This window comes from Mastigoproctus giganteus, chromosome 10 (assembly GCF_048544385.1).
Source record: "Mastigoproctus giganteus isolate SK-2022 chromosome 10, ASM4854438v1, whole genome shotgun sequence".
NCBI lineage: Eukaryota > Metazoa > Arthropoda > Arachnida > Uropygi > Thelyphonidae > Mastigoproctus > Mastigoproctus giganteus.
The window spans coordinates 218,711,948-218,728,046 of record NC_143584.1 but is presented as its reverse complement, the minus strand read 5'-3'; the positions used below and the strand labels follow the sequence as shown (position 1 = coordinate 218,728,046).

Below are 16,099 nucleotides of genomic sequence, written 5' to 3'. Positions count from 1 at the left end.
AAAAAACAAAAAAAAAACACCCTCTTCTCATTTCACCCATCCACTTGCTCCAAATGTTTGTCTAGTTCTGTCTTGAATCTGTTTAAGCTATCAACTTCTACAACGACAGATGGAAGTTTGTTCCAGCAATCAACCACCCATTGGCTAAAGGCAAACTTCCACACATCTATCCTACAACTGTCTTTCCTCAATTTGAATTTATGCCCTCTCAGGCGATTATTCTGAGCAAGAGGAAGAATCCCATCAGCATTGAGCATGCTCAAACCATTCAAGGCTTTATACACCTCAATCAGATCACCTCACAGGTGCCTAGTCTCCAAAAACCCTTTGTTCCATTCACTAAGGTAATTGATAATTTATATTCATCCATGTAAATTTTTTTTTTTTTTAAATAATTTCAATATACAAGGTCTAAAAAACCTTCAAGGAACTATAACAATCATTATCTTCATAACTCACAAGAAACATGACATTCTTTATGTAAGCATATCTTCTTTCTGGTAGTTCATATATAGTTGTACTGCACTAGTACTAACTAGTGATATCCTTAATTTATAATCACAAATAAGATGCAAAGGATCCCCAGTCTATTTCCATCTGTACTTTTCAGATTATATGTTTTAACAATGAAAGAAAAAAAAACAATATTACCATAGCTTAAGACTTACTATGGGAGGAGGGGGGGGGGACTGGGATATATACCATGCTTCTTGGGGATCAAGTTAAAATCTTCACTCTGTTCAAAAGCAAGTAGGTGCCATCTTGGGTAAATGGAACCAGTCTCTGTACTCAAAATTGTAGTTTCTTCAATTTATTAGATAAATTATGAGATGAACAAAAACTAAACATATAAAAATTTACTTATTTTCAAATGTGATTTATTAATAAAAAGGATTAAAATTTTCTTTGCTGAAACAGCTTTTTATTTGTAAACAGAATGGGGGAAGGACATAAAAGTTTTACACGATTAGGCAATTTCGGTTTACAGGTGTCCTTTCTTAATTTAAGTAGAGTATGGGCTAAATTCTGAGGGTTACCAGATGCTAAGTTTTTCCAGCATTTGAAGCCTAAAATATACTAAAAACACATGAATAAAATAAGAAAAATAAAGAATAACACGTTATTAACTTGCATGTGCCTCTTGTGGTTTTGCTTTCAAGTGAAGGAATGATAAATTAATAAATATTGTCTCAAAAAAGTTATCAGTACTGTCTATGGAGGTTTAGTTGTACAGACAGGCTTGGGAAATTGAAGGTTGAGGCTCAACCTTCAACTTACAGGCAATTTCATGAAACCTATTTTGTAATTAAAGTATAGGAAGTTAAGGAAGACTCTTGTCCTTTATGTATTTTTGCAGCCAACAGGGTTTAACCTGCCTAGTAAATGCAATGATCTTAATGCTCACTCAGAGGGGGAGCAACTTGTCATTAGCAATGAGTCACCCTAGTATTGCACTGTCATAGTGAAAGGGGACTTCACTTGGCAACTTCAAGCTTATAAAATAGCATTAACTCTTTTATAAGCTTGAAGCACTAACATCTTGAATCTTAAGTTGTTTAAATATTTTCATTTTTCTTTTAGAAATGAAATGCTGCTGTTCCATCTGAGGGATAAATTCAGCTACTTAAATAATAATATAAGCATTACATCATAAATTCATCATGTAATGCTTATCACCCAGTCAACAGAATTTTTGTTCTACATTTTTTGTTTCACATCACCACTGTCATTACCATATTACATATTTTCAACATAATTGCATACTTTTTAACTGAGGCACTCAACTACCACTTCGCCCAACAAATGAGCTTTTTGATATGACAAACCTCTAGTTTAGTTCACTAACTCAGTTACAATTTTCTTTCTTTTATTATGATATCCTAAAGCCAGGTGAATTAGGTTCTTGTTCAGCATCAAGATCTAAAAATGTATACGTTATTTTTAGATGTGATGGCGAACAAGAACATGGTCAAATTCGTAGTTCCATATACTTGCAGATGGCTACAATTACGTCATCCATGAATTAAAGAGTGTTGACTGATCTTAGCTGAAGATTTTGCAGCACTCCAGATGGAGTCTTTAACATTAAAGTGACAGTAAAATTATTTATTTTAAAATCTTTTCACTTTCAAATAAAGGAACAGAACAGATTTTTTTAAATTCACCCTTGACCTGAGTGGTCACAGAATTCCTCAATCAAGAGGCTGGATCAAGGACGATGGTTAGGTGGCAAATACAGAGTAAGTACGTATTATTCTGAGGGTTCCAAACAGAGGGGTGCCAGATAAACAGTCCCACACTGTATATGTCCTTTAGTTTTTGACATACGTGAAATAAACTATCCTCATTATTTAATATCATGGATCCTATAATTTTCCTTAAGAGAAAAGTTAAATCTGTAATTACCCATCTAACCCTTGGAACCATCTTTGTAAACTGCAAAGACATTTGCATATCTCCAATATGCTGGTATTTCAGAGTCCAGAGATGCACTCATCATAATGGATAAGAGTTTGGCTATATCCTAACACTTCCTTTTTCACACCCAAACTTGACAATTTTAGTAAACACTAAAATTATATTAAATAAGCTAGATTAGTATTCATGTATGAGCATTCTTTTAGGTTTGACAATAATTTGGCATTTTTTACTGCCTGTCACCATATTGTGTCCTTCCTTGATAATTTATATTCATCCATGTATTTTTTTTTTTTTTTAAATAATTTCATAGTTCATTGGTCACTCACTCTAGTGTAGGCCTGAAACAATAACACTTTAAAAAGTATGAAAAGATGGGTAGCTTTTAGAATTATTTTTTCTAATAGTTTTCTCCTTAGTTATGACCACATTAATAAATTATAACCACGATAGTTTCTTAATGAAAAACTTGTTGGGGTACAACTATGGCCACGAGTTAGAATGAAGTATAAAGTTATTTACGTTGCATGTTCAAATCCATGTGATACCACAAAGTAACCAAACTAGAGTATAAACAATATTTATTTACATAAGAAGCAATCATCTAATCAATCCAGAAATATGATACTGTTTGGAGAGTGAGCCACCCCTAAATACCTCTGGAAAATTAAAGTGACCCATGACAATACATTCATATCTACAGAACCACCTCATTTGTTTGCATAGGTTGTGATATTCATAACAATCGAAATCTTTCGAAATACAATGTCTGATATATCGAAACAACTAACGCAAATAAATATAAGATTGACAGTACAGGTAAAATATCATCTAATGAACGAAATTTATTTTCCTTCGATCAATCTGGTATAACTAAGTTGGGATGACCTAATTTTTCGAATTAGGTTACATTACAGTCAAATAACAAAAAGTAGCGGCAGGTTTCTTTACGTATCTCTTGAACGTTACCTCAAGTATTATCTTATGTGGAAAATACCAATTCATCACCACCATCTTATTCTAGAACTAAAAATCCATCATTATGTCTGGTGACCAGATTAGAAATACACTTCAACACTACAAAATACTTGTAAAATCGTACCTATATTAGTATAATGGACAAGAATCAACAAATACCGACAATTAAGAAGTTATTTTATTTAACTACTTACATTATTATTAATATAATTCATTTATTACTTTATTTTTTGAAAGATACAATTTTCTAATTGAACCATTTCCATACTAGAGGTTTTAATACAAGCTAAGTCTTTAAATTAGGCAAAGACAAATCATGCCTAATTTAAAATAATAATAATAATAATAAACCTATGTATACAGATACCTAATTATCTATACAATTAGTTGCACAAATTTGGGTGATACAAATTCTACGAAATCGAAAACACGGAATTACATATTTTCCAAAGGATTATAATTGTTATAGGTAGCAAATATAAAACAATAATTTTAGTAAATCCTAATGCTTAATTAATAAATCTTGAAATTCTTACCTTAAAAAGAAAGATAAAGGTTTTTTAAAAAAAAAAGTGGTGTTAAACTGTCGAAATCACTACTACGCCCAATGACAGTTTTAAATACTCGTCATATGAAGAAGCAATGGGGTGTTAAATTACGGTGAATGTTAAGAATTCATTTAGCTGCAAAAATGAAACTCGGTCTTGGTGTCACTCCAAAATTACAACACTAAAATAAATCACAGCTGTATTATCTCTTTTCGATGTTTGAGGCTTCGACGAGTACCTTTATTAATCCGTGGTTCGACATAAACCTCCACACGTTCATTTAGTTATCTATTCCTAGAGGGCGGTAGAAATATTCTTCATCAGAAGGATAAAATAACAGAAAAATGTCCAATTTCTTGAATTATAATTTCTTATGACATAATAATGCTGGAACTCTTTGATATTCGAACATATTTTTTCCGGTTAATCATGACTGTGATTCTACATTGCGAAATATCACGTGGTTTATAAAAGATTACATCATGGTCTCATGTTGTTGAGTGTTTTCTTGCACGTCAGTATTGATTAAAAAAAAAAAAAAAAAAAAAAGGAAGGAAGGAAAGAAAAGAAGCAACTCAGTTTCAATCACGGAAGTTACAGTCGCCATGAAAGTTGAGAAACTTTTGTAAAATGATTTAAAACACAGACTGAAGTTTTCTTTAAATGACATTCGGAAATTAATTGCGTATTTTACGTATGGTGTTGCTTATGTTGTGTTCGGTTGTTCTTCTTCTGGCTCTTAGCCGCAGGGCCCCCAATGGTACCCCCGACCCCACCTTGGCCATACATACCACTAAGAGGTGAGACAGGGCTGTCCATCATTCTCTTACTTTCCGTAAGAGAGAAAAAAAGAAGCTATATTATTCGGGTTACCTATAAAATTACTTTAAACAACCCACGTGCATTTTGTCTGTAAATTGAGTGTGCTCTGGTCGATTTGTCTGCTCTGATCTCCATCAGAGGAAAACCCCCAGGTTTTCCGACTGGATTCGAACTTGGGCCTTTTGTGTGTGTGTGTGTGTGTGTGTGTGTGTGTGTGTGTGTGTGTGTGTGTGTGTGTGTGTGTGTGTGTGTGTGTGTGTGTGTGTGTGTGTGTGTGTGTGTGTGTGTGTGTGTGTGTGTGTGTGTGTGTGTGTGTGTGTGTGTTCCGAAGGGGCTATTGGTCCCGAGTTCGTTTTTATGGATGATAACGCCACATCGCACTGCAGCTGTGGTATAATTTTGGAAAGTGAGGAAATTGTTCGTATGGATTGGCCTGCCCGTTCCACTCGATCTAAATCCCAGCGAACACATATGGGACGTTCTGGGGAGGCGCCTAGCGAGACGTCCACACCCACCAGAAAACGTTTACCAGCTGAAGATGGTGCTGACAGAGAAATGGACGATGTTACAGCAAGAATTTATCAACAAATTCTGTACTTTTAAATTCTGTACAGTGGGATCAACTGATGATGTTACCAACAGCAAATGCTAAGTGGGAAGAATTCATGAAATTAATCATGGAAGCTACTAAACTTTTCATACCTATTAAGAAATATTGTTCAAGGTTTAGGCCTAAATGGTTCCTAAATGAATTAATGAGACTCGTGGCAGAGAAGAAAAATGCATGGAATGCATATAAATTATCAGACGACACAGAAGCCTATGGCAGATAAAGCTAGTCTGTAATCAAATCACAAAGGAAGTTAGGCAGGCAGAGGCAGATTACGAGAAATCTTTGACAAAGGATGCTAAGAAAAACAGCAAGGATTTCTTTACTTATATAAACTCTAAAAGGAAGAGGATGAATCAGATTGGTCCACTTGATATCGATGGTTCGACTATTGATGATCCTGCTCAGATAGCAAGCAAACTGAATGGGTATTTTGTCTCCGTTCACACATGAGGAGTTATAAAGGATTGAAAATGCCAGAAGGTTATGAAATTGTTGCAGGGTGCTTCATAATTTTGTAATAACTGAGAACAAAGTGAAGCAGAAATTGTTGAAGTTAAACATAAGGGTGGATGATTTCTATCCAGTTATATTAAAGGAGGCGGCAGAGGAAATAAGCAAACCCTTAGCCACAATTATGAGGGCATCCTTGGACTCGGGGAAGGTCTCCATGGACTGGAGATGTGCAGATGTATCCCCAGTTCACAAAGGGCGATCGAACGGTGACACGAGTAATTGCAGACCAGTTAGCTTAACTTCTGTTCGGGGTAAAATAATGGAGTCACTGGTTAAAAATGCACTGAAGGATCATTTAGCCAAGACTGCAGCAATAATTCAGGGAAAATTTTGTCTGACAAATTTGATTGGATATTATGATGTGGTTACAAAGGACGCAAAAAAATAATTTTGATATCATATACTTGGATTTCAGAAAAGCTTTTGACACTGTTGCGCATGAAAGACTACTGTACAAATTAGAGCAGAATGGTATTAAGGGTAAGTTGCTACAATGGATAAAAGGATGGTTGAGTGGGAGAAGACAGAGTGGTAACAATGAGCGCTGCTCTTTGTGGATTAATATTATTAGTGGAATCCAACAGGGTACGGTGTTGGGTCCACTGTTGTTTTGTATATTTATCAATGATATTGATGAAGGTACATCAGGCTTAGTGTTGAAATTTGCAGATGATACAAAGATTGGCAGGGTTGTTAATGACAGTAATGGCAGTATGCTACTGCAACAGGATCTAGAAAATTAGGGCAGATGGGCTGAGAAGGGGCAACTGAAGTACAAATGCAAAGTACTGCATATGGCTAGAAGTAACCCCAGAGGAACATACCAACTGTATGGTACTACACTTAGGGTGGTAGAAAATAAAAAAGACCTGGGAGTAATTGTGCAGTCAGATATCAAATTTTCTGAGCAATGGAGAGAGGCTGCCAGAGCAGGTCATGCAATTTTGTTAATGATATACAGGAATCTTGCTAGCAGGGAAAAGGAGGTGATTGTCCCTCTGTATAAGGCAATGGTCAGTCCACACCTTGAGTACTGCGTACAGATCTGGAGGCCTCATTTTAGGAAGGATGTAGATTTGCTTGAGCATGTACAGAGAAGGGCAACAAAATTGGTGACCGGAATGAAGGGATGGGATTCTCTTACCAAGAGAAGCTTAAGTTCTGCAAATTGCAGCGGCTGGAGACTAGGCATCTGCGAGGTGATCTGATTGAGGTGTATAAAGCCTTGAATGGGTTGAGCACGCTGAATTCTGATGGGATCCTTCCACTTGTTCAGATTACGAACCTAAGGAGCATAAATTCAAATTGAGGAAATAGAGCTGTAGAATAGATGTGCGGAAATTTGCCTTTAGTCAGCGGATGGTTAATTGCTGGAACAAACTTCCATCTGTCGTTATAGAAGTTGTTAGGTTAAATAAATTTAAGGAGGAACTGGACAAACATTTAGAGGGAATGGTCATGTGAATTTTTTTTTTTTTCTTTTTTTTTGACTGATGCTGCATAAGGTCATATGATTGCTTTCTTGCATTACATGCCACGATTAATACTACATTCTTTTAAGTATGGACAGGCGGTGCAAAGCCTGCATTAGGAGGGTGCCCATATTTCTCTACTGAGGACCACCTCTGTCCTTTGTTCCATCTTTGGCAGTGATGCATCTGTATCGTGGCAGCTAGTGCTAGGTTGCCATTTTTGAATAAAGTCCCTCTGTACCTTTTTGTTTCCTTTGTTGTGTCGGTGTTGTTTCCTTTATCATTTCTGCACCTGACGAAGGTCATTTGGTATGCTTTTACCATATTCAGGCCACTCTTATGAGAAGCTACAGGTGAAAACCTGACTGGTCCTTAAATTTTGCACATCAGTATACTACCTACAGGCGCTTGCGCAGGTCGGAACATATAAAAAAACACCTGATACCCGATCAGAGGGGAGCCCAAAATCACTGTTTGAAAAACTCATTGCTGTTTTTTTCTTAATATTTTTAAGTGATTTTTATCGGAAACTGACTTTCTACCTGAAGGTTAATGAACTTTGAAGATTAATTTGGAAATTACGTTTTCTTAAAAGATGGTTTTACCGATTTTGATGAAATTTTATATTTAGTTCTTTAGTTAAGTAAAGACTGCCTTATAATGAACCAGTGCCCCTGACAGCCTTATGCTTAAGGATATTCCCAAGTAGAACGCAGGTGACCGCTTATCCGAACTAGCAACGAAATACAGCTAAAGCTTCTGACAGGCTATGATAATAATTAAAAATGGAAGAGAAAGATATTTTTGCAAACGAATTTGAAAATCTTCAAAATAAAGATTCCAATTTACAACACGCTGTAAATCTTTTAAAATTATTGTCATTATATACAGTAGCGGACAAAAAAACTACATCATCTTAAAAAAAGTAACATTTGTAATGAAAAGTATAAGATATTGTTTGATTACAGTAATTATTGTTTTTGTCCCAAAGCAAAGGTATTGCGTCAGATAACGCTTCTATTGCATCAGACAGTAATTGCAAGGTATTGCATCAGCCGTTTCTATAAATACGGCGCTGGAAGTGTATACACACTCATTAGTAACCTGTTTTGCGGAGGTGTAAGCATGGTTCCATATGTTCAGTTGACACAAAAAAAAAGTGTAGCTGTTGCTCTGTCCCAGGAAGAGCTTTCGTTGCGTGCTATCACTGATAAAATAGGCTTCCACGAGTTAACAGTATTCCTGGTGCTGAAATGAAAGGGTGAAACCGGTGATGTGAAGAGAAGACCTGGATCAGGCCATAAGATAATGACTACACCTTCCCAAGCGCGATATTTGAAATGCCTTCGTAATCGCCATGCTAGTGCTCCTGAACTAAAACTGGACTTTGAGATGGTGTTGAAACAAGTGCACCAACTATTTCGGAATGTAGTCTGCATGCCTATCGGCCCAAGAATAAGCCTCTGTTGACCCAACAAATGAGGAAGAAGCGACTTGCTTGGGCTAAAACGCATCTTTCATGGACAAAAGAGCAATGGGACATTGTCATCTTTGCTGACGAATCGAAATTCAACCTGCAAAAAAAAAAAAATAAATAAAATTATGATATTAGGGTCCCCCGTAAATGATTACATCTACCTATATATTTATTTTGTCTGTGAATTGCGTGAGGAAGATTTGCCTGTTTGCTGGACGAAAAAACACGTTTCTGGGGGGAAAACCTAGCTATCTATGCCTGACTCAGCCATGCAGTGAAAAAAATCCCACTAAAGTTCCTCGGGTCATCGACGGGATTCAAACCCGGGGCTTTTCCACCCGGTGTGGAGTGGACGGTGATGATACCACTGTGTTGTCCGTGCAGACAAAATTCAACCTGCATAGCTCAGATGGGAATGGATATGTGAGAAGACGAAAATTGGAGGCATACCATCCTCACTGCGTAACACCGACTGTAAAGTTCCCGCCAGTTAGATGGTCTGGAGATGCATAACAAGCAAAGGGGTGGGACGAATTAAGTTTATTAACGGAACGGTGAATGCAGAAACCTCAACTGCTATCTTGGAGGAGTGCCTGAAATCCGTTATTAAGGATCACCACAAAGACGTCCAAAACTGCATTTTTCAACAATTTCCCCCCACCCAAGGTCCGAGGAGGGGGGACCCACGAACCACCGGCGAGGTGTTGGATGATCACGGCTCATCGATGCTTGAGGTGGGTGAAGACTCTCCAGGATGGTACGTGGCAACAGAAGGGCGACTGTGGCGCAACTCGCCGGTAATTGGAATGCTGGTGACGGGAGCAATGTGTCACAATACACAGCTGAAAATGGTGCTGTGTAGCCACAGGCCTCTCCGAGTTCCCATGCTCACCACGGGTTTACCAGCGACAACGCCTACAATTGGCAAGCAAGCATCGAAACTGGACCTTGAGTGATTGGAAGAAGGTCTTCTTGTCCGAAGAATCACGTTTGCTGTTGCACCATGTGGACGGCTGGGTAGGTGTGCGTCGTTTAACTGGGGAAGTGATGGCACCTGGATGTATCGTGGGACGAAAACAAGCCGGTGGCGGCAGTGTGATGCTATGGGCAATGTTCTGCTGGGATACTCTTGGTCCAGTCATCCATGTCCCGGGCACTCTGACGTCTACCACCCGCTTCTCTACCGTTTGTCTGCGTGTGTAGCACAGTGGCAGCGTCACAGTCCTCCCTACACTGGGTGGAAAAGGCCCGAGTTCGAATTCCGTCGATGATGCGAGGAACTTTAATGGGCTTTTTTCACTCCGTGGCTGAGTTAGCTGGTCTCAGGAGTAGATAGTAAGGTTTTCCCCTCCCCCAGAAACTGGTTTTTCGTCCAACAAAACAGACAAATCGACCATAGAACACACGCAATTAACAGACATATGACACACCAGCAAGGCAGATGAATTTAATTATTCTGGTGGCCTAAAAATAATAGTTTTTTTTTTTTTTTTTCTTTTTTGGCCTCTCTACCATCGACACCCTTCAGACGCTTATAAATGCGGCAACAAGCTCCGACAAGAAGTGCTTTCTGGTCATATCAATCGACTTTGCAGGGGCGTTGAACACCGTATGGTGGCCGAGTGTCCTCGTCAGACTGAGAAAAGCATGCATGGCAATCAACCTGTATAATGTCATCAAAACAAACTTATCCAACAGGAAGATAGAAGTAAATGCTCCCTACAGAAAGCTCACCAGTCCGGTCCGGTCTTTATGGATGCCCCTAGGGTCCCGTCCTGGGGCCACTCGAGGCACTCATAAAGGCACCCACTCCTTTGGAACCTCATCCTAGACGAATTCCTGGAGCTGGATCTGGGAGAAGTGAGATCCCAGGCCTTTGCAGACGACCTCATTCTTACTATGGTGGCGAACTCTAGAGTCCAGCTGGAGATAATAGCAAGTAGGGTACTCGAACGGCCTCCATAGCCGAGCGGTCAGAAGCATGAGTGCAGTAGCACACGCTCTTTGAGTAGCCCGGGGTTCAAGCCCCTGAATGCTAAATACGGTCGATCTGCCAACCCGCACTGGACCAGTGTGGGAGATTATGGTTTATTTCCTTCAGCATGAATTGTTGAGGAAGCGTTCATTCTGCAGTGGGTTGATAATGGCTGCAGTTTACATTTTTTTTAGGGCACTCGACGTGTTGCAAACTTGGGCTCCTCCCATTTCCTTAGGAGCTCACCCAACATGACATCATCAATACTGCTCAAAGGAACCCTTGACCCTCTAGGCCACCACAGCTTAAAATTGAAGTTAAAACTATTAAATTGTCCACACAAATTAAATACCTGAGGGTTATCTTGGATTCCCATCTCTCTTTCCGACCACATCTAATGTCCATCAGAGACAAGATTCGGAAATACTCGGCGATGGTCGCTAGAGTCTCCAGAAGGGACTGGGGACTCAACAGACGAACCCTGTCACTTTACTACAAGGCCACCTTATTCCAATTATAATTTACGCCTCTGCAGTTTGGTTCTACAAAGTCACCACTGTAGCCAACAAACGCGTTCTGGACACAATCCAAAGAATCATTCTACTTACCGTCACCTGCGCCTGCCACACAGTAAGCGCCCATGCTCTACAGGTCCTGGCTGGGGCTCTCCCGCTCGACCTCGAAGTAATCAGAATTGACATTTTGTACCACCTATCTAAAGGATCCACGCGTTGTTGTTATATGGCTTATAGGAGCATTAGAAACTATGGCCATGTTGCTCCGAGGATATGCGGTGGACATTCCCTGACCTTTCCGCATCCTCCCTATTTGGTAATCACTGGCTCGAACCCCAGTCTAATCAAGAAGTGTGTGCTACGCACTGCTGCTCCTGCCCACCTGGCTATGGAGGCTCCTTGGATCCACGCGTATCCTCATGGTCTTCGCACTTTATCCACGGGGTGTAAGTGGGGCAACGTTGGGTCTCAGCATCGGTCCAGCAGCTAAACGACCAGATGAACAAAGGTACACCCCGTGGATAAAGTGTGAAGACCACGAGTGCCAGTTTGCTGGGAAAGCTCTGGCTTTCCCAGCAAACTGGCACACTCACAATGTAAGCGAAGGGGAGATGGGGGAAACACCTGGTGCCGCTAGACATCAACGCACTTTACACTTACCTAAACATCATTGCTGACCAGGTACACCCTTTTAATGGCAACGGTCTTCCCCTCTGGCGGTGCCATCTTTCAGCAGGATAATATGCCACACCACACCGCCCGGATTGTTCGAAACTGGTTCGCGGAACATGAGAAAAGCTTCCAGGTATTGCACTGGCCTCCAAATTCCCAGACATCAATCCCATCGAGCATCTGTGGTTCATGCTGGAACAGCAACTCCGATCTGCGGCGTCTCCACCATGGACCTTACAGGAATTAAAGGATCTGCTGGTTATGTGTTAGTACCACATACCACAACACACATTTAGAAATCTTGCAGCGTCCATGCCTCGCCGGGTACGAGCTGTTTTGGCTGCATGAGGACCAACATCACATTAGGTGGTTTAAAATTTAAACCACCTAATGTGATGGTTTAAAATGAAATGAATACTACGAAAAAGAGTAAAAGATATCGTTTCTTCAACAGTGAGAACTAAAATACTTTTTTGTAATGATAAAAGAAAAATTTTGTTGTTTGATTTGCAATGCTTCTGTGGCTATACCCAAAAAAATTTAGTACCAAAAAATACACCAAAAAAATTTGTAGCTGTGCCCAAAAAAGAAATTGAGAAAGGCACTTCAATGCACTCCATGATAAATACCAATCGGATTTTCCGTTTAATAGTGACCTTAGAAAAAATAAACTAAAAGAACTTAAATCCAGATTATTCGCACAACAACATTTTTTCATGACACCTAATTTACAGTCTAAAATAGTAACTGGAGCATCATTTAAAGTGAGTCACCTTCTTGCAAAAAATGCAAACCATTTTCTGATGGTCGATTGAAAGACTCATTTTTAGAAATAACAGATATTCTTGAGAAATTTAAAAACAAAAGTGAAATTAGAAGTGCTCTTCAAGATTTGCAATTATCTCGAAATACTGTGATGCGACGCATCGAAAATATGTGAGCGAACTATTCGTGCTCATATTGCTAATTGTGTGTCCTTTTCTTTACAACTGGATGAATCTACAGACATCAGTGATACAGCTCAATTGCTCGTTTTTATTCGTATGGTTTTCGATGATTCTGCCACTGGGTATGGTTTCGTTAAAAGAAAGAACTAGAGGTCTTGATATATTTAACGCATTCAAAAATTTTATTGAAAAAATTAAATTACCACTATTTAAGCTCGTATCAATAACAACAGACGGGACACTTTAACGGATTCATCGCAGTGTGCCAAAATAATGACGATTTCCCGGATTTTTTGAGTTACCGCTGTATCATCCACCAACAAGTGTTAGCCAGCAAAAGATTAAATATTAAAAGTGTTATGGATATAGCTTACGAAATCGTGAATTCCATCAGAGGACAATCTGTTCAAAGGAGATATTTCAAAATGCAACTCGATGAAAATGAACCAGATCTGATATTACACACAGATGTGAGATGGCTGAGTCGGGGTAAGTTTCTACAGAGATTTCGAAATTTCTGAATGAAATTAAAAAAATTGTTAATCAAGGGGGAGATGATTATCAGCAGCTACAAGATACGGAGTGGTTGTATGATCTGGCTTTTTCGACAGATTTTACCAGTAAATTAAAGTGATCTGAATTTGGATATCAAGGATCTCCAAGAAAAAAATTGATCATTTTACAAATATGCAAGTTCATTTGCAAAAATATTATTCTTTATTATTATTATTATTAGCCGTATGGTGCAAGAAAGCCTGAGGCTTGTGCTGCATCAGCCAAAAAAAATTTCTGAGTTACCCTGAGAGAGAGAGACAGAAATAACCAAGAAAGAGAAGAATGATGATATCCAGCTCTGACCCTGGGTGTACCAAGCCCATACTCACCAGATATGATATCCTGTTTTTGAATTTAATAGTGAGAAATATGTTTCTGAAATTGAGAAAGTTGTGGATGATTTTTAAACCAGATTCGGTGATTTTAAAACAATTGAAGACATTGTTCAATATATTTCTTATTCATTTAATGTCGATTTAGAAGAATTGCAGAAAAATCGCTAAGATTTTTCACATGAAGAAAATATTACTTCAAAATATTACTTAAAAATTTAAATATATGTCAATCTAAAATAAGAATTCTGAATTGTATTTAATTTTAAAATTTATAAACAACAATTTTCAATGTGTGTTGTTTAACTTTTTTAACCCTGTGCAATGAAATCTTGAGATGATAGATCGCGGCCCATTTTGAAGAAAAAAAGTAGATTGCATCACAAATCAAGCTAGCCACCCTTGATCTAAACGACGATGACTTGCCATCCACAGATAGATGTAGCTATCCCACTGAACAAGCTAAAACATGAGAATGAAGTGATATGGTCGTAACACGTGTTTTTATAGGTATGAATAATTTGCATAATGTGCGACTCAGTAAGGTTGTAGATCGATTTCCATTCGATTCTCGGAATTTGCATCCAGGGCGCCTATTATATCAAATATTCGCATTTGGAGACACTGTTAACAATAAAATATACACTGTGTTGCCACTTTATTAGGTACACCCCTGTTGAGCACACAAATGGTTTGTCCCACAACGTTGCAAGTTATATGACCACAGTTGTGGATATAAATGCGGCAGAACAACATTTCTAGTACCAGTTAAGCGTACAAACCGTAGCAAGAATGGGATAAAGGAGTGATCTAACGGACTTTGAACGTGGCATGGTAGTAGGTGCAAGATGTGCTAGACAAAGCATCTCTGAAACGGCAGTTCTCCTGAACGTTTCACGCACCACAGTCTCAAGGGTGTATCGAGAATGATGCAACGAACAGAAAACATCCTCTCAACGGCACTCCTTTGGAAGAAAATCGCTTGTTGATGAGAGAGGTTACAGGAGGATGGCTAGAATTGTGCAAGCAAACAGACGGGCCACAATGTCGCACATCACGTCAGAATACAACCTTGGTGCGCAGAACAAAATATCGCAACGGACCACTAGACGCACTTTGTCGCGAATGGGCTACAACAGAGGACGGCCACATCGCGTACCTTTGTTATCAATGAAGAACAAGAGAGCACGCCTCCTGTGAGCACAGCAACACCAGCACTGGACTATCGACGATTAGAAAACAGTTGCTTGGTCTGACGAGTCGAAGTTCCTAGTGCATCATGCTGATGAAAGGCTCAGAATTTGGCGAAAACAACATGAATCCATGGACCCGTCAAGTCTGACGACTACTGTGCAAGGTGGTGGGGCAGTGTTATGGTGTGGGGAATGTTTTCTTGGCACACGTTGGGTCCATTGATACCCATAGATTCACGTCTGAATGCCACATCGTACCTAAACATCGTTGCTGAACAAGTGCATCCGTTCATGTTGACAGTTTATCCTCAGTCAGATTGTTACTTCCAGCAGGGTAATGCGCGGGTGCACAAAGCCCGAATCACTATGGAATGGTTCCAGGAACATGACAATGACTTTTCTTTGCTGCAGTGGCCCGCTCAGTCCGCGAATCGCAATCCTATTGAACATCTTTGGGATAAGCTGGAAAGGGCTGTTCACTGCAGGCCTACACCTCCGTCGAATCTCAAGGAACTGCGTGACACACTCATGTCTGCATGGTACTCCATTCCTGTACAAAGTTTTAGCATCTTGTTCAATCCATGCAAAACGAATTTAGGCTGTTTTGAAGGCAAAGGAGGCTCAACACACTACTAGGTAGGTGTACCTAATAAAGTGGCAGCACAGTTTATATGGAAAGCATTTTGTTCTCTTAATTTTGTCAAGTATGGTTCTGTATTCCCTAATAATTTTTCATCGACCAACGCAATTTTATTATTTTATTTATTTATTTTTTGCCTGTCACTAGCTTCATCTGTCAAACATTCAATTCCCAACCTTGACCAGTATCTTATGACTCTTTGCGACAATACAGTCAAGAAAATTAGGGTTGCCTTGCAGAGGAGGAGTGGGTCAAGAACCGCTGCCATACTAGTGTTCATGGCAGAGGTTCCCAAATTGTGCGCCACGGGATATTTTGGATTTTCGAAGGAAACACAGCGATACTCGACATCTGTCGGATACCGCGCGAACTACTAGCTCGAGGTAGTTAACAGTATCAACATTACTTATAAGTTGTTTAGGCCTAACT

The 16,099-nt window shown here is 39.2% G+C and overlaps 1 protein-coding gene across 4 annotated transcripts in view; it reads right to left on the bottom strand.

Annotated features, from left to right (window-relative positions):
* LOC150079939 (lipopolysaccharide-induced tumor necrosis factor-alpha factor homolog) overlaps positions 1-4,311 on the bottom strand; it is a 62,335-nt gene extending 58,024 nt beyond the window's left edge. For all 4 annotated transcript variants that reach the window (XM_090383824.1, XM_090383825.1, XM_090383826.1 and 1 more), the window contains exon 1: positions 3,933-4,311. The gene's annotated coding sequence lies outside the window, so the exon portion shown is untranslated. The remainder of the gene's footprint in view (positions 1-3,932) is intronic.
* Positions 4,312-16,099: the final 11,788 nt, after the last annotated feature.